This window comes from Pelophylax lessonae, assembly GCF_965119305.1.
Source record: "Pelophylax lessonae genome assembly, chromosome: 4".
NCBI classification, from domain to species: domain Eukaryota; kingdom Metazoa; phylum Chordata; class Amphibia; order Anura; family Ranidae; genus Pelophylax; species Pelophylax lessonae.
The window spans coordinates 130303054-130321269 of NC_138771.1; the positions used below are offsets into that span (position 1 = coordinate 130303054).

Genomic DNA, 18216 nt, shown 5'->3' on the forward strand with positions numbered 1-18216 from the left:
ACATTACCTTTTTGATGATATTTTAATTTTATGAGCTGCACTTGTATACTGGGAGTAGGATGTCAGCGGGGATAACATGCAGTAAGTGGCACTTATTAAGTGTCTCTCTCATGTCATGACTATAATGTCACATTATTCCTCCTGTGACACATGAAGGGAAGGGATAATGTTTATAGATCATTTATTTCTCAAGATTATAGTGAGTCTTGTGAAGTGTACATTACAATGAGACTATCAATGTCAGATTCTCTATAAGTCCATGACACATACAGTGCAATTAAAAAACCCCGACAATCATTGTTAAGCAAAGTTATCTGCGTTGCACTTCATTTGGTGCAAATAAATCAGTCCGGTTCTCAATTACTTTATATTTTTGACAACGTCCTTGTGGGACGAAACGTACGTCGGGTGGCGCTCGAGGTGACGCTCACCATAGCGTGGAGGAGACACGGCGGCCATCTCTATGGTTATCAATGCACTGACAGCCCAGTGAACATCCAGGGAGGACCACACACCACTCAGAGAGATGCGATGTATTTTTCTGTGATCTAGTAAGTGTTATCCACTCGTGTGCAATTTTACAATAAATAGCAGTCTACGCTATGTTAGTGTCCCTGCTTTTTTGCATATACCGTCTGTCAAGTCTACCTATTCGGGATTGGAGAGCGGGATCATCTGGTTCTCTGGTTCACATTTAGAATGGCTTGTGAGATCTCTGTCATGGGGATCCATTACAGTTGGTAAGGAGTGGTGATTGGTGTGCTGTCCGGTGGTGGGATTTCGGTTCAGAAGCTGCCTCATCCTTTTACAAGTTTGGGATGCACCTTTATGGACTGCTGTTCCTTTCCTCATTCATTTGGGACTGTATTTTAAGGTTTAGCGCCACAGATGCTGTTTTATATTTTTTATACTTTATATTTTAGTTCAGGCTGTCATTTTGTGTTTTTTTTTTGCAAAGAGCTACACTTTGGTTGATCCTTTATTCCAGATCTCAATAAATGTCAGTTTGTGTTTAGTACAGATTGCTGTATTTTGACTTTAAATGTCCCTGACTGTATTTTTTATGAGTTTGTGAGTTTCCTTTAAGGGCATGTTGACCTCGTCTGATCACATTGCTATAACCACTGAAGTCCACTGCCAGGAATGATAATAGGATGGGTATCTGAAGCTGATATTTTCACTGTGTAGACATGAACTGTCATTTGCTGGAACATACATATGTCATGTTTCATGTCCTATCTGTGTGGTCCTGGATATATTGTTATTCATATACATATATAACATACTTCTTATTTACATTTTCCACGAGAAATATTGTAAACTGTAGAAAAGTTAAGATAAATTGCAAAGTAGCAAAAAATAATATTAAAAAATAAAGAAATAAGAAAATACTTGCTTTTTAACAAACACTTATTATGTGATCACTCACGCCCCCGTCGCTCCCTCTCAGCCCCCTTTATCTCCCCTATCATCATTCTAGCATGGTTTTTTTTTTTTTCTTAGCTTCTGAAGCATGTTTTATGCGGAGTTCTTTGCCGGAACCCTACATGGGTGTGGAGGACCAGATACCCAGCATTCCAGATGTGACTGCCACAGCTGGTTCCCATCAGTTCTTTAACATGACCTTTCAGGCCATTAGGTAGTGTCCGTATTGTGCAGGCAGGAACAGGCACATCTTAAGAAGGGCCCCAGCTCTTGTGCAGAGAAGACTCGGGACTGGAGCAACATGTGACTGCTGATTTTGGTAAGTAATAAAGGCATATCTTTTTTTTTTTTTTTTTTTTGCGCTGTAGGTGTGTGTGAGGGGGGATGGAACAAAATTGAGCCGGGTTGAGCAGTACGCAGCCATTCACATGAAGCTTTGTATTTTGTAAATACAAGAATACAAATAAATACAAAGCTTCATTTGATTAGCTGAGGGGGGTGGATGATGTCACGATCTCCACCTCAGCCAATCAGAAATCTTTGTATTGATTCAGATAATACAAAGCTTCATGTGAATGACTGAGCAGCCTGACTTGATTTTGTTCTACTGCCAGAACACAGCTCTGTATACCGTATATAGCTGATGTTACATACGGTTCATACAGCACTGACAGCTGCTGCATGTGGTAGTGAAAGAAATAGCAGCCTGATCTTCCTCTTCTGGGGTGCCCTGGCAGCGCTTCTGGCTCCTCCTCTTCATCGAGTGCCCCCATGGAGAGCCGATTTCCATGGGTGCACCCGTGCGGTCACACTCCCGAGTCCATTGACACAGATAGCGGGACTCGGCCCTGTTCCTGTGTCACTGGATTTTTTAATGACAGCAGCGGTAGCCAATGGCTCCTTCTGCTATCAATCTATCCAATGAGGTCAGAGACAGCAGGTGGAGCGGCTGCGCTTGTGCACATCACTGGAATGGATGGGCTCAGGTAGGAAAAAGGGGGGACTCTGGGGCAGCTGCAGCAAAGAAGGTTTTTCACCTTAATGCACAGAATGTAGTAAGGTAAGAAACCATGAGACTTTACAATCCCTTTAACTTTAAATGTTTAGGAATTTCGATGATGACATCTCCGCTCTTACTTTCCCTGGTCCGCCTGTTAAAGTTTGTATTCCTTTTATATTGTGGAAAATGCAGAAGAAATAGAAACACTCAGAGGTGGGCAGGAACAGAGCCAGGAAAAATCCCCAGGAGAAATAAGATGTCAGTGGGTGGCTCAGGTCACCATACTACACCTATAACTGAAATAGTTTTTTGGCTGAACTAAACCCTTCCAATAAAATGTCATTGTTGTTGATAAAATGTTCTCAAGCTGGAATAAAAAGAATATCAGCGGGGTAGGATTTTAGGCAGGTTGAAACGGCACTTTACGAAGCTTTATTTTCTTTTTTTGGCAGCTTCCTTTACTTGCATCCTGTGTTTCAGGATTTTCGGGTTTGTTCACACCCCTCATTTCTTTGTGCAGAGTAGCTTTTACTAGGGATGCAGCGATACTTGTTTTTTAGAACAAGTTGTAAGTATTAAGAGTTTAGGTACTCGCCGATACCAATTACCGATACTTTTTTTTTTTTTTGCGTGCGGCGCGATTTGAGCCGATACAAAATGAATTGCCTCAAATCGCACTGCAAAGAATTGCATCTTATTTGAACAGGAACGCAATGCGATTCCTGTCCAAATCATAGGCGGTTTCCTGCACTGCTCCTGTGTGAACCAAGTCACTATGACAAACCTAGGTTCACATAGGAGCTGTGCGGGAAACCGCATGTAATTTGGACAGAAATCACATCACATTCCTGTTCAAACCACATGCGTTTCTGTGCAGTGCGATTTGAGCCCTTCCGATTTGTATGGGCTCAAATCGCAGCACACCACACCAAAAAGGTATCGGTTTTAGGTAGTGGTGCCTCAAAATGAAAATTCCAGTGCCAAAACCGAATATTCAGGATGCACTTGGTCGAAATCGAAATTGATAGATTTTTAAAAAATTGTATATACTTTTATAAAAAACTGTATTGTATTCGACTTTTTAATTAATATCATGAATTTAAATAAATATGAATTTATTGTCGCCCATTATCGGCACCTTTTGAAGCAGTGTTAAAAATTCTGCTTGCTGCATTTTTAGTGCATATTTGGTCTGTTAAGAAAAAAAAAAAACTCACCAAAAAAGCACCTCCCCTTTGAAATGCATTGAAAACACCTAAAAAATGCACTTGTGTTGCATTTTTTATGTATTTTTAACCACTTCTGGAACATAAGGATTTGCGCCCTTAATGACAAGGCCATTTTTTTGCAATTCGGCACTGCTTTAATTTAACGGGAAATTGTGCGGTCGTGCGACACTGTACCAAAATAATATTGATGTATTTTTTCCCCACAAATAGAGTTTTATATGGGTGGTATTTGATTACCTGTGCGATTTAAAACTGGAAACCAAAAAAAGAGCGACAATGTTGAAAAAAAATATATTTTTTCACATTCTATATACAAATCCCCCCCCCCCCCCCCCCCAAAAAAAAATTTAAAAATCTACATTTTTTTACATTTCAGGCCAATTTGTTTTCTGCTACATATTTTTGGTAAAAAAAAAAAAAAAATCGCAATAACAGTATTTGGATTGGTTTTGGTTTGCACAAAATTTATTGCGTCTACAAGCTAGGGGAAAGATATTTGTCATTTTTATTTATTTATTTTTTTCTACTAGTAATCAATGAAAGTGTACCAAACCCGAAAAGATATAATAGAAGTCTATGGCAAAGCTCAGCAAACTCACAGGTGCACTGAAATGCACCCGCAGTGCAGGTAAACTGCAGTGCATTGTGTGAAAGCAGCCTTATAGGAGGTTCAGGACAGTAAGGGCTTGTTTACATTTGAAGTTCTGGCGGCAGTAAAACCCATAGTTGAGATGTGTTTTTACCACACCCCAACCACAAGTGTAGTGTCAGGTATTGCAATGGCAATCCAGACCTGTGCTCCAGGGGGCCCCAGTGGCCTTCCTGTCACATTCTGTTTTCACACTTGGACAGAGACAGGCACTAAACCTCTCTATTTTCCTCCTGCGACTGCCGAAAGCTGGCTTCTTCTCTCCCTCCCACCGGCAATCAGCAGGTACAAGAAGAAAGTGTTCATTATGCTCTTTCAAATTAAAACAAAATTGAAATTTCGTTGTGGCCCGCTACCGGTTATTAAATCATTGAAGTGGCCCTTGCTCTTCAAAAGGTTGAGCACCCCTGCGTTTGGCTGCCCTATATATGGAGCCTTGTTTTATGATTAGCTGCTCCTACAAGATGACTTTATTCTTCTAGTATGTCTCATGGCTATTGTTTTCTCTTTGTATGATGCCAATTACTTTACTGAAAAGTTTGGAGTCATGGGAGATTGTTTTATGCTTAACATTTATTATTTCATACTTGACATTCATTTTTTTATGCATACCCATAGCAAATCTGGGCTGCTTTACTTTTCTAGTTTTCTTAGTCATATTTTCAGAATGCGATGGATGTATGCAATGATTTTACAGTTGGTTTTGTATCTTGTCTCTTTTTATGTTTGTTTGAAAAATCAATAAAAATGATTGAAACAGAAAAGTTGATGAACAACTGTTTTTGTCTTAAAATATTATAATCTTGATCTGCAGTGATGGCAAAGGAATTGTGTTGCTATTGTGGCAAAATTAAACTAAACATATTTGAGGTTCCAGAGTAAAAATGTTTTAAGTGAAATGAACATTTGAGATTATCCTTTATAAAACTGCAAATGTAATCATATAATCTGGCTAGAAATCTTCTTTTTTATGTTTTGTCTAGATGGTGTCTGAATGAACGCTTGAACTTACTCATACCTGCATCACGGAAATTTAAGGCATTTAGAAGATGTATTGTTTGCACCCATTGCAGGTATAATTATATGTTGTGATTGCTTTTACTTTTCTTGAAGAGCTTTTCGATGTTCAGCAATAAAACTAAAATGAAATTCCTTTCAAATTGGAGGTAGTGCTGTGCGGCATTATCTCCACATCACACCCCCACCGATCCACTTTGGAACATGATCCAGGGCAGATGGAGCTGGTTGGCTTTTTACTGCTTAGAAAAAGGAGATACATCTCATTGATTTGTTGAATAAAACTAACAGCATTGAGTGCTTTAGCAGACCTGAAATACACTTTGCACAGCCAGCCATCAGGAGTTCAAAGGAAGTAGAACAGCAGCCTTGGGTTTCTTCCTCTGGTTTGAGGGCTTTTCTACTTTTTCTCTGAAAATGGAAAACCCCTTTAACACTTAGGTCTCTGTTCATGCCAGTGCAGCAGTGTGTGCATTCTGAACATACATAAATCTAATTAGACTAAAAATGCATGTATTCCAATAAAGTGCATTAGCTTTCCAATGTGATGAAAAAGTACTCCATGACCCAGTTGAAGCCCTATTCAGACGGTATAACGCCATAAACAGGTGAAACTTAGGACAGTCATACACGGAGCGAATTTCCCATGGTTGCAGACAGTGTTGATGTGGGAATCCCTCCTGCCAGGCCATTGTTTTCTCCTGGGGGGGTGGCGAGGGGTGCTGTCCTCGCCAGGAGAAGACAGGGGTTATTGCTAGTGGCTATAGCAGCTGTTAGCAATAATTGCAAGAGAATCCAGCAGGCTCGATTGATCAACTTAGTACGTTTAACCTTCCCATTAATGGTTCAAATCGAAATTTGAACCTTGTATGGCCGGCCTTATTGCCTTTATCCTTACTGTTACTAAACAAACTATTGCCCATTTCTGGAAATCTCCTGTGCAAAATTTCCAGAAAGTTAAAGTTAAACCTGAACGATACAATAGCTACTGAAAAATTGAGGGCTATGGTAGAGGATAAATATGACAGATTCCTGAAAATCTGGACCCCCGTAGATGAACTATTCACAATTTGACCACAGGGCATTACATCCTTGATTCTTGCCCCCCCCTTTTATCTTCTTTTTTTTTTGGTTTTCTTCTTTTACCACTTTGTTATGTTTGCTCATATACAGTATAGGATGAGTTTTTGCTTGAGACCACAATACAATCAATTTGGGCCCTATAAATATGATTCTTTTCTATTTGACATTGATACCTGATCTCTTCCAAGTACAGGGTTCCATTTTTTATTTCTGACTATATGTGGGAATGGTGGTTAGATGGGGCTTAATGCTCTACTGTGTATCTGGTAATTATTCTATCGACATCTAACCTTTGTTATTACGTGTGTTCTCTTTCATGCGCATGTGATACATGATGAATTTTTCTGAAAAAACCCCAATAAACATTTATTGCACCAGAAAAAGTACCGCACGGATCCGCGGTAGTGCAGCTTGTCTGGAGACCACTGACAATAAAGGTCACAGTCCGCCAGGCCAAGAAGTTACAAAGTACGCCTGAGCTCCCTGATTCTCTCTACTTGAATATTACTGCTGTCAGGCACTGCATTATCCCACAGTAACCACAAGTATATATTATAATATTATAACTTTAGGCAACTCCCAAACCACATGCAATTACTTTAAACACCATTCTAAGCTAAAAATAGGTCCTAAGGCATCATGGTGAGGTTAGCATTTGGGGCCTGCAAAAAACTGAGAAGAAATCTTAATGTAAACACAGCAAGACATTTAGGGGAATTCATAAACAGTTTTTAAGACACTAGCATAGTTTCTAGCATGCCTCCACATGACAAATGTCAGTGACAGATTCATGTACCTGTTGTACCGCGTGGAGGCACACTGAGGCCAGAGTGTCCATACAGACTCTCCCATTCTTCTGCTGCAGCTGTCACACAGACAGTGAAGAGAGGGGGAGTTTGTTTCTGGGGGGCAGAGCCTGATGGGATTCACAGACACTAGTTCCTCATCAGATTCGCTCCCCTTGTTATTGACAGCAGGCCATTAGTGGATCCTTAGCCAATAGACAGCCTGCTATTATTCATATAATCTGCCCACTGCCTGCTTTCAACTACAAGAAGAGAGCAGACCTGATAGGGAACTAGACTCCCGGCTTACCCATCGGGCTGTGCACACTGCAGTGTCACTGGTTGCTAAGATGTTGTTGGCTATGAAGCCATCAGAGTCCTGAACAACCAATAAAAGGGAGGTGTTGATGGCAGCAAACATGCCACTCTACTGCTCTGCATACAGTACAGGCACTCTGCCTGTCTCTCTGTACACCAAATAGAGTTGGTCTTAATTATCTCCAGTTTCATTAGCTATTAACTGGGAGTAAATATATTTGAGGTTTGGTGCATTATTACCACCACTTTCTTAAATTGGCACTATTATGAGCTACTTGAACCTGTAAAGTAGAGCTGCACGATTCTGGCCAAAATGAGAATCACAATTTTTTTGCTTGGAATAAAGATCACGATTCTCTGTGTAACATCTTTTACATTATAAAAAAAATTGGGATAACTTTACGGTTTTGTTTTATTTTTTTTTATTTTTTTATTCATTAAAGTGTATTAATTGCATTTGAAAGACTGCTGCGCAAATACAGTGTGACATAAAAATTTACAACAATCACCATTTTATTCTGCAGGGTCTCTGCTAAAAAAAATATATATAAATGTTTGGGGGTTCTAACTACTTTTCTAGGAAAAATAAACTGATTTAACTTGCAAGCAACAAGTGTAGGAAAAAGGTTTAGTCTTGAAGAGGTTAAACTTCCTTCCTCCGGCAGAGGGAAAGAAAAGATACAATGTAATCATTTGTGTTTACAGTTCGGTGGGAGACTAATGCTGATAGGCTTTTGCGGGAGGCTTTTTTTTTTTTTTTGACAGCTGCTCCCTCAGAGCTATGTAAAGAATCGAGCAAGTGTCATGTTAAGATCGTCAGGGGGAGTGAATCGCGATCTCGATTCTGTTACGATTAATCGTGCAGCTCTACTGTAAAGTTACTAAAATGGGAAGGCCATAGTGTCAGAAAATTGTTGGCAGGGATTTATTGAATTCCCTTGAGAGTTTCTAAACCTTCCTTACTCTACTAGGAAATGTGTTTTTCTTGCTGTCTCTGTATCAGTTTTAGTTTCTTCCACTTTAGCGGTTGAGTAAAATTTGTACTGTGCAGTATAAGTCTGCTTATTCCAAAAGCACAAATGCTCAGAGCACTTGCCTGTAATTTGCTACTTTAAAACTGTATTTCTCTATCGTTCATTGACAGACACAGCTCCATATTCTTCTTAACCCTTGGGTTATGCTGCCCCCTACAGGAGTAGGACACTAGGCAGGAAAAATCTTTACCACGCCTATGGGGCAGTCCCTACAAGCATACACCCACTCACTCTGCTATAGGATTCAGTGTGTTTCCACCTAGTTTAGGAGTAGAATCTAATTTCCGGCTGGGACTTCGGTCTTAGCTTGTTTTTTTTTTTTTTTCATTTTAAAGGGTACCTTTGTTAAAATTTAAATTTTTTAGCTAGTTATGTTCCTAAGAGAACTGCAATCAACAGCTGGACTGGGTTTAGACCGTGTGCAGGTTATAGCCCCTCGCTAGGCCTTGCCACGACCGAGCCCCAATGGACGGGGGCTGGCCTGCAAGTGAAACACCTTGCCGGGATGCACACGAGTGGGTTCGGCCTGAGTCTTAACGTGCCCCTTGGACATCAGTACCCCCACCTCGATTGGAGAGGTAGTCTGTCCGGAGTTGCACCCACCCGATTGTCGTTGGTATGGTGAGTAGTGTCCCCCCATAGTCTCGGGGCAGACGTGGGCCCCTTCCCTCTGGTACCCTCCATTCCCCCTGGCCTTCCTCCCCACCATCATAGAGGTCCCTACCTCAGTGAGCGGTGGGAGTCCTCGGGGGGGGGGGAGGAAGCGCCGATGCTGCTATAGCGGATCTGCTGGGGGGGTTAATCCTGTTGGGGGCCTCTGCTGGGGACCCCCCGATGCCACTAGATTGTTGGACCTCTCAGAGGGTCCTGAAGACCGCATGGCGCGCGAGGGGGCCCTCCATTTTCCTGTAGAACCATTCAGCTCCATTTTTCAAAAGTTCCCATTGAAATGCAAGGGCGGCCATGTTTTTGTGGTTTCCACATAGGAATGCATTGGGCAGCCATTTTTTTCGGAGCCCGCAAACGCTGGACAGCAGGGAACAGCTAGGCCTTTACTCTAGTGATGACCCAGGTACTTCCTCTTTCTGTGAAGATCGTTTCTCTGCACAGCTATTCTTCTGATCCATATCGGATGGTGGTATGTCTATTGGGGTCCCTGTAGGTCTCTCTCTCTCACCCTGCTATGTGCAGTGCTAGTGGCTGGGACTTGTAGTACCGCTGGTGCAGCGGTGTGGGTTCGTTTTTTGCAGCTTTCTTAAAGTTCCAGGATTCATATGGAGTCCCAGGAACAAGTTTCACCTACAGATCCCCTCCTTGTAGTTGCGGGGACCTCCGGGTCGCAACCGCTGTCTGCCTTAACGGCAGTTTTGGAAAGTGGATTTGGTTTTAAAAAATACCACTAGTAAAAAGTGCCCTATGCCCTCCCCTGCCTCTCCTGTATCCTCAGATTCTACGGTAGATGTGGCCACCGCGGACACAGATTATCCTGAGGGTTCTGCATCATCGCACCCGGATGGCGAGGACGACATATCCCCACCTGCAGCCGCGTGGGAAAACGTGCTGGTGGAGGCACTTATAGTATCAGGGCGGGAAACTCTAAAAATGGCCGATGACTCTGCAGCATCAGGGACGCAGGTGTCGTTTGGCACTCGCAAATCCCAGAAGTCAGGCAAGGTTTTCCCTTGTCTGGAACTTTTTGCCAAAATTGTCTCTGACCAATGGGGGCGCCTCAAATGCATGGTGTGGCTAAAAAGCTGGTCTGCAGATCAGGACTCAAAAAAGGCTCTATCAGAGCTCCCCTTTACGGGGACCGCTTGTTTGGATCCTCTTTGGATGAACTGATCAAAAGGGTTGATCAGGCCCCCCCGTAGATCTGCAGACAAATCCCTGCCTGCATGAAGGGACGCCCTCACCTGTGTCTAGGGTGGGGGGACATCTTTGTTTCTGTCCAGAACCATGAACCTCTTTGATTCAGGACAAATGGGTCCACGAACTGATCCGATCGGGTTACAAGATTGTATTCAGGTCCCGACCGTCGCTTTTTTTCCGTCTAATCTGCACCTATCTCCAGATCGTTTGCAGGACCTATGAGAGGCAGTACAGGACCTGCTGTCACAAGAGGTGATTGTACCGGTTCCCTCCCGGGAATGCTTTTAAAGGTTTTATTCAAACTTGTTTACTGTTCCCAGAAAAGAGGGAAAAGTGCATCCAGTTCTAGACCTTAAGGCTCTGAATCGCTTTGTGCGGGTTCAGAGGTTTTGAATGGAGTCCATTCGCACGGTAGGGGCGTCTCTACACCAAGGGGACTTTTTGTCCTCTATCGACATCAAGGACGCATATCTGCACGTCCCTATTTACGCTGGACATCAGCATTTCCTTTGATTCGCTGTAGGAGAGGAGCAATTTATCAATTTGTGGCATTACCCTTTGGTCTCGCCTCCACCCCCAGGGTCTTCACAAAAGTATTGGCTCCGGTATCATCTTTACTGCGACAGCGGGGGATTGTTGTCCTAGGGTACTTGGACGATCTTCTCTTAAGAGCGGATTCCCACTCAGTTCTGGTGGGCGATCTGTCTATCACTGACTGGACTCTGCAAGAGTTCGGGTGGCTATCAATTTCAAAAAGTCTGCTCTGGTCCAAACCTCCATTGTTGGTTTATCTGGGCCTGACTTTGTTTGCTGTTATCCAGCAACATGTCCTCTCTGTGGACTTGCATGCGAGCCCTAGGTCTGATGGTGTCTACCTTCGAGGCGGTACAGTTTGCTCAGTTCCACACGAGACCTTTGCAAAAGGAAATTCTTGTCAAGTTGAACAAAGATCCAAAATCCTTAAACAATATGATTCGGTTGAGTCACAGCCCAAGGAGTGCTCTTCTGTGGTGGCTTTGCTCGTTGGCCTTATGCCAGGGCAAGTTCTTCCTCCCATTGTATTGGACCGTGGTAACTACGGATGCCAGCCTGTCTGGCTGGGGAGGACTGCTTGGGAAGCTGTGTGTCCAGGGGACCTGTATTGTGGAAGAGTCCAGACTACCGATCAATATTCTGGAACTCAGAGTGATAAAGCTTCGCCGGAGTCACTGGACTAATTGTCTGCAGGGTTTCCCAGTTCAGATTCAATTGGACAATGCCACGGCAGTGGCTTACGTCAATCATCAAGGGGCACCAAGAGTGTCTTGGCAGCCCGGGAGGTGGCAGGAGATCTTGAAATGGGCAGAGAACTTTGTTCCAGCCCTCTCCGCCGTGCATATCCCAGGAGTGAAGAACTGGCAGGTGGATTACCTGAGTCATCAGGTGTTGGATCAGGGGGAATGGTCCCTCCCAACAGGAGGTGTTTCACCTGCTGTGAGTCTGGTGGGGGACACCTGACTTTGACCTGTTAGCCTCTTGACTCGACGAGAAGGTATAGAGTTTTGTAGCCAGGCCTCGGGATCCTCTGGCCGACGCCACAGACGCATTGGTGGCTCCTTGGGGTCAGTATCGGCTGATCTATGTGTTCCCTCCCCTAAAACTCCTGCCGATGCTTCTGCGCAGAATAGAGGTAGAAGGGATTCTGGTCATTCTGGCGGCCCCAGACTGGCCTCGCTGGTCTTGGTATGCAGATCTGGTAAGGTTGGTCACCGATGCTCCTTGGAGACTTCCTTTCAGGGAAGATCTGCTGTCTCAAGGGCCGATCTTCCATCCTGCTTTACAGTCGCTGGCTTTAATGGCGTGGCTGTTGAAAGCCAGGTATTGAAGGATAGGGGTCTTTCTGACTCAGTGATTCCTACACTGTTGAAGGCTAGAAAATCTACCTCCAGGAAGATCTATCATCGTACGTGGAAATCGTACATCTCATGATGTGAATCGCTGAAGGTGCATCCACGCTCCTTTTCGGTGGCTAGGATTTTGGCTTTTCTCCAAAGAGGGGTTGAACAGCGTTTTGCCTTGGGTACCATTAAAGGCCAAGTGACGGCTTTGGCTGTGTTTTTCCAACGCCTTTTAGCTACACATGCTTTGATTCGCACTTTTATTCAAGGGGTTCGCCATATGGCTCCTCCAATACGGTCCCCGTTACCTCCGTGGGATCTTAACCTGGTACTGTCCGTTCTTCAAAAACCTCCCTTTGAGAAAATTAGGGAGATTCCTCTACTTACACTGTAACATAAGGTAGCCTTTTTGGTGGCTATTACCTCTGCTCGCAGAGTATCTGAATTGGCGACGATACTGTATCCTGCTGTTAACCTTATCTGGTGGTCCAGGATATTTTGAAGCTTAACATATGTGCAGGGGAATACAAAGGATTGATACATATATATACACATATTGTCCCAATTTTATATATTGTCTTCTTTTGCATTTTGCCGATTTGGATACTTCCTGCGCTAACATGATCTTATCATAACATTTAACATTTACTTTTACTTTGTATTTTTATTAGTGTGTTGTCATTTAAGTTTCATATTGTTGTGTTTTTGTGCTGTGCTTCTTTACGAAGCAACTTCACATGTACTTCCAAAAGTCCCAGGTGTTAGATCACGGATTAATCGGCTCCTCATTGAGGAAAATGAAGCTAATGACACAAACCTGCGAGCAATCGCATCAATCAACTATGGTTTGTTTGTCTATTAATACCAACCGATCTCCGTTATCCATCACTATGGTTATGAGTAAGCGGCCGTGTGTGCCGTGAAACGCGTTAACCTTGGATTACCTGTTCCCTACACTGTCTGTCTGCCTATGATTTTGAAGAATAAAGAGATTTCATTGCTTTCATTTACCTGAGTGCGGTTCCACTACTTCTCTTGCATCTACTCCTGTAGGGGACAGCATAACCCAATGGTTAAGACGAATATGGAGCTGCATCTGTCATTGAATTTCAGAGAAAAGGATTTTACAGTAAGCCAAAAATCCAGTTTTCTCTTTCGTTCATTGATGAACACAGCTCCTGATCTTCTTAACCATTGGGTTATACTGCCCCCTACAGGAGGGCAGAAAAAAATCTGGTTACGCCTATGGGCATTCCCATGAGGTATACTCCCTCATTGTCTCATTCCGCCCTGGGGCCCCTTGTGTAAGATTATCAGGCCCTTCTTCCACCATGCTGATCTCTGCCGACATGTATCGCTGAATGCCACCTGGGCTAGAGGCGTGTTGATTTACTTTACTGGTTTTAGATTTACCTCTCATCTTTCATTGCAGATGGAATCGGTTGTATATTTAAAAGGGCACCAGCATAGGTCAAGTATTAACCCTGTCCCTTTAAGACAAAAAAAAGAAGTAAAACTTTCCGCTAAACATATAACATATTTTGCAGTTGATCAGAGTATACAGCAACCAGTCAGAGTGCGCAGCAGCCAGTCAGAGTATACAGCAGCCAGTCCAGATGTACAATAATCGGTCAGAGTGTACAGCAGACTATCAGAGATATACAGCGGCAAGTGGTCTCTTTTCCGGGACAGCCCTTCCACTCAGGGGTCTTCATCCTAGCCTCCCCCTCTCAGGAAAAATTTTACCAAGCAGTTTACATATGTATGTTAAAGCAGGCTTACCCCCTCCAGTCCTCATTAACAATCAACTCAACTTCAGCCAGCTCTTCCAGCAAAGGAGGCGGGGATGGGGGGGGAGTCCGGCACTTCCTGGAACAGTTGGGGAGTCAATCAGGCCAATAGCCAGGGCCCTTCATTCGGCTCTGCGGCAGGGAGATCTCGGGATCTTTTGGCACTCTGGCTGTAAAGGCATCAGCCAGATCTTGGGCTTGGGGTCTGTCGTCACTCTTTGGCCGTGAGTGCATCAGTGACAGGCAGCAGCGGGTTAAGCGAGGGCTCACTCCAGAGTGAGTGTCCAGTTCGCATTCAATTACATTCAATCGGACAATGCCACGACCGTGGCTTATGTCAATCACCAGGGAGGCACAAGAAGTGTCCTGGCGGCTTTGGAGGTAGCCGGTATGCTAAGGTGGGCAGAACAGTTAGTTCCAGCCCACCCCGCCCTACACATTCCAGGGGTGGAAAACTGGCAGGCAAATTGGCATCTTGGCTCAACAGAAAGGTGCAGAGATTTCTGGTTCAGTCACGGGATCCTCTGGCGTACGCCACAGACGCGCTGGTGGCTCAGTGGGGTCAGTATCATCTGATTTACGCCTTCCCTCCTCTCAAGCTTCTGCAGAGACTTCCACACAGGATCAAGGCAGAAGGGATTCTGGTTATCTTAGGGGCCCTGGACTGGCCTCGCCGGGCTTGGTACGTCGATCTGGGGCAGCTGTTCGCCTGCGTTCCTTGGGAGCTTCCTCTCAGGGAGGATCTGCTCTCCCAAGGACCAATCTTCCATCCTCTTTACAGCCACTGGCTTTGGCAGCTTGGCTGTTAAACGCCAGGTGCTGAAGGCTAGAGGTTTGTCTGAGTCTGGGATTCCAACACTGTAAAAAGCTAGGAAATCTACTTCTAGGAAGATCTACCATCATACATAGAAGACGTACATTGTGTGGTGTAAGTCTCTTGGGGTTCATCCTCACTCTTTTTTGGTGGCTCGGATCTTGACCTTCCTTCAACGGGGGGGGGGGGGGTTGAGCAGAAACTTGAGTATTATCAAGAGCCAGGTGTCGGCCTTAGTGGTCTTCTTGCAACGGCCCTTGGCCACATACTTCCTGGTACATACATCCCTCCAGTGCAGTCTCTGTTGCCACCTTGGGACCTCAATTTGGGGATCTTAGTCTTCCAGAAGCCTCCTTTTGAGAATCTTCAGGCGATTCCCCTGCTTAAGCTGTTCCAGAAGGTGGCCTTTTTGGTGGCTGTCACCTCTGCATACAGATTGTCGGAATTGGAGGCACTATCTTGTAGTTTACCTTACTTGGTGGTTCACAGAGATAAGGTGGTTCTTCGCCTCTGTCTGTTGTTACTTCCTCAGGTTGTCTTTGATTTTTATTTAAATGAAGACACTGTGTTGCCTTCCCTGCTTCCCAGGCCAAAACATCCAAAGAAAATTGCTTTGCATGCCTTGGATGTGGTCCGGGCAATTAGGGTGTACCTGACAGCTATGAAGTCTTTTAGGAAGTTAAACTCACTATTTGTGCTCACGGATGGGCTTGGAAAGGTTGTCCGCTTCCTCTGCGACCATTTCTATATGGATCAGACAGACAGCGGTACAGGTCTATTCCATCAAGTGTCAGGTTCCTCCTTTCCCTGTCAAGACACATTCTACTCGGGCCCTCAGTGCCTCCTGGGCCTTCCGTTATGAGGCGTCAGTGACACAGGTTTGCAAGGCGGTCACCTGGTCGTTGGTGCACACATTCACAAAGTTCTATAAAGTGAATGTGTTGGCATATGGGAATGCTTTCTTTTGCTGCAAGGTTTTTCAGGTTGCTGTTTAGAGGACCTGGTCCTCTTTGAGGGTGTTAGAGGACCTGGTCCTCTTTGAGGATGTATTGTTTTTTTCAGGTAAGCTCCAGTTTTTTTGGTTGAGCTCCTGTTTACCTGGTTGGCTATAGTAAGCCGTGGGAGTTTCTTTTTCGCTGTTCCCACCCCTCATGTTTAACACTGCTTTGGGACATCCCAATGGTTAAGAAGATCAGGAGCTTTGTCTTTTATTGACGGACACAGCACCCACCCCTCTGTGGAGTTGTAGTTCTTCTGACACTACTTGTAACAAAACTGACTACCTATAGCAGAGGGAGGGAGCATACCCACTGGGACTGCTCATAGACGTAGCCAGACGTTTTCTGCCTAGTGTCCTACTCCTGTAGTGGGCAGTATAACCCAGTGGTTAAGAAGATCAGGAGCTGTGTCAGTCAATGAACATCAGAGAAATGGATTTGACAGTAAGTCAAAAATCCAATTTTTTATTCTCAAAAAAACACTACCTATTGACCCTGAAATCTATTTTTCCATTAAATCCTTTGTTTGTCTGCCTTCCTATAATGTACTCTTGAACCTCTCTTTTTCTCTCTCACTTTTTTTTTTTTTTTTGGAATGAGCAGTGTAGGTTTGTTGTAGTCATATGCATTTCTGTATACACACTACAAATTCCATAGTCCCTAGTCCATCTCAGCAGTGAGCAAGAGAGGGTGGCTATGTTCTTACTCTCAGTGGAGCCTTAAAGTGGTTGTAAAGGCAGAAGTTTTTTTTTTTTTTTTATCTCAATGCATTCTATGCATTAAGATAAAAAGCCTTCTGTGTGCAGCAACCACCCTCAGCCCTCCTAATACTTACCTGAGCCCCATCTCTATCCAGCGGTGTTGTAGGATTGTCTCAGCTGCCCGGGACTCCCCTCATCATTGGATGAGACAGCAGCACGGCAGATTGGCTCCCTCTGCTGTCAATCAAAGTCAGTCAGCCAATGAGAAGAAAAAGGGGTCAGGGTGGGCCACGGCTCCGTGTCTGAATAGACACAGAGCTGTGGCTCAGCTCGGGTGCCCCCATAGCAAGCTGCTTGCTTGTGGGGGCACTCACCAGGAGGGAGGGGCCAGGAGCACAAAAGAAGGATCTGAGAAAAGGAGTCCCACTGCTCAGAGCATATAACATGTTTGTTATTTTTAACTAAAAAAAAACAAGACTTTACAATAACTTGAAAGAAGGAATGTAGCCACCCTGCAACATGTAGTTGGATCACAGCAGCAGAAAAAAGGAATTCTGAGATTTGGAAGAGGCTCAAAGCAGTGGACAGGACTTTTTTTAGTTAACCGCTTGCCGACCGCCGCACGACTATTTACTGCGGCAGTCAGCCCCATACAGGCAAACCAACTTAGGGCTACGTCGGTCGCCTACGAGCATCTAGGGGGCAAGCGCGCGCCGCTGGAGGCGCGCTCCCGCCCCGCTCGTTCCCTGACATGTCCGCGCGAGTGACCCTGGTGGAGAGGGAGAAAGGCAGGCGGCTAATGTAAACAAAGCCGTCTGTCATTCTCCCTGATCTAACTGCAGAGACTACATGATCCTGCTATGTAGGATCGTATGTCTCTGTGGTTACATCACTAGCCACGCCCCTTTACAGCTAGAATCACGCCCCTAGGGATACACTTAACCCCTTGATCACTAATAAAGTTAACCCCTTCCCTGCCAGTGTCATTTTTACAGTAACAGTGCATATGTATAGCACTGATTACTGTAGTGATGTCACTGGTACCCCCAAAAGTGTCAAAAATGTTAGTCAGGGGTCCGATCTGTCTGCCGCAAAGTTGCAGTCCCACAAACAAAATCGCAGATCGCCGCCATTACTTGTTAAAAAAAAAACAATAAAAATTACATAAATCTTTCCCTGGTTAGTAAACACAATAACTTTTGCGCAAACTAATCAAAATATGCTTATTTCGATTTTTTTTAACAAACATATGTATCAGAAAACAAATTGGCCTAAAATGTTAAAAAATTTTGATATTTGCATATTTTTTGGGGGGAATTTCATATAAAAAAATGTGAAAAATATTGTTATTTTTTCAAAATTGTTGCTATTTTTTTGTTTATAGCGCAAAAAGTTAAAATCGTACAGGTGATCAAATACCACCAAAATAAAGCTTTTCTTGTGGGAAAAAAAGGACGTCAATTTCATTTGGGTACAGCGTCGCACGACCGCGCAATTGTCTGTTAAAGTCACGCAGTGCCGAATCGCAAAATAGGCCCTGGTCTTTGAGCAGGAAAATCCTCGGGGCTTAAGTGGATAAAGCAGAACTTCCCTCAAAAAGTAAAGTCCAGCTGGTTTGCTCTCTCCT

At 44.1% G+C, this 18216-nt stretch overlaps 1 protein-coding gene across 2 annotated transcripts in view; it reads left to right on the forward strand.

Moving 5' to 3' along the window:
• The window catches only part of PEAK1 (pseudopodium enriched atypical kinase 1), a 156700-nt gene that overhangs the window by 78161 nt on the left and 60323 nt on the right, over positions 1-18216 (forward strand). For both annotated transcript variants that reach the window (XM_082254202.1, XM_082254203.1), the window contains exon 2: positions 5287-5376. The gene's annotated coding sequence lies outside the window, so the exon portion shown is untranslated. The remainder of the gene's footprint in view (positions 1-5286; positions 5377-18216) is intronic.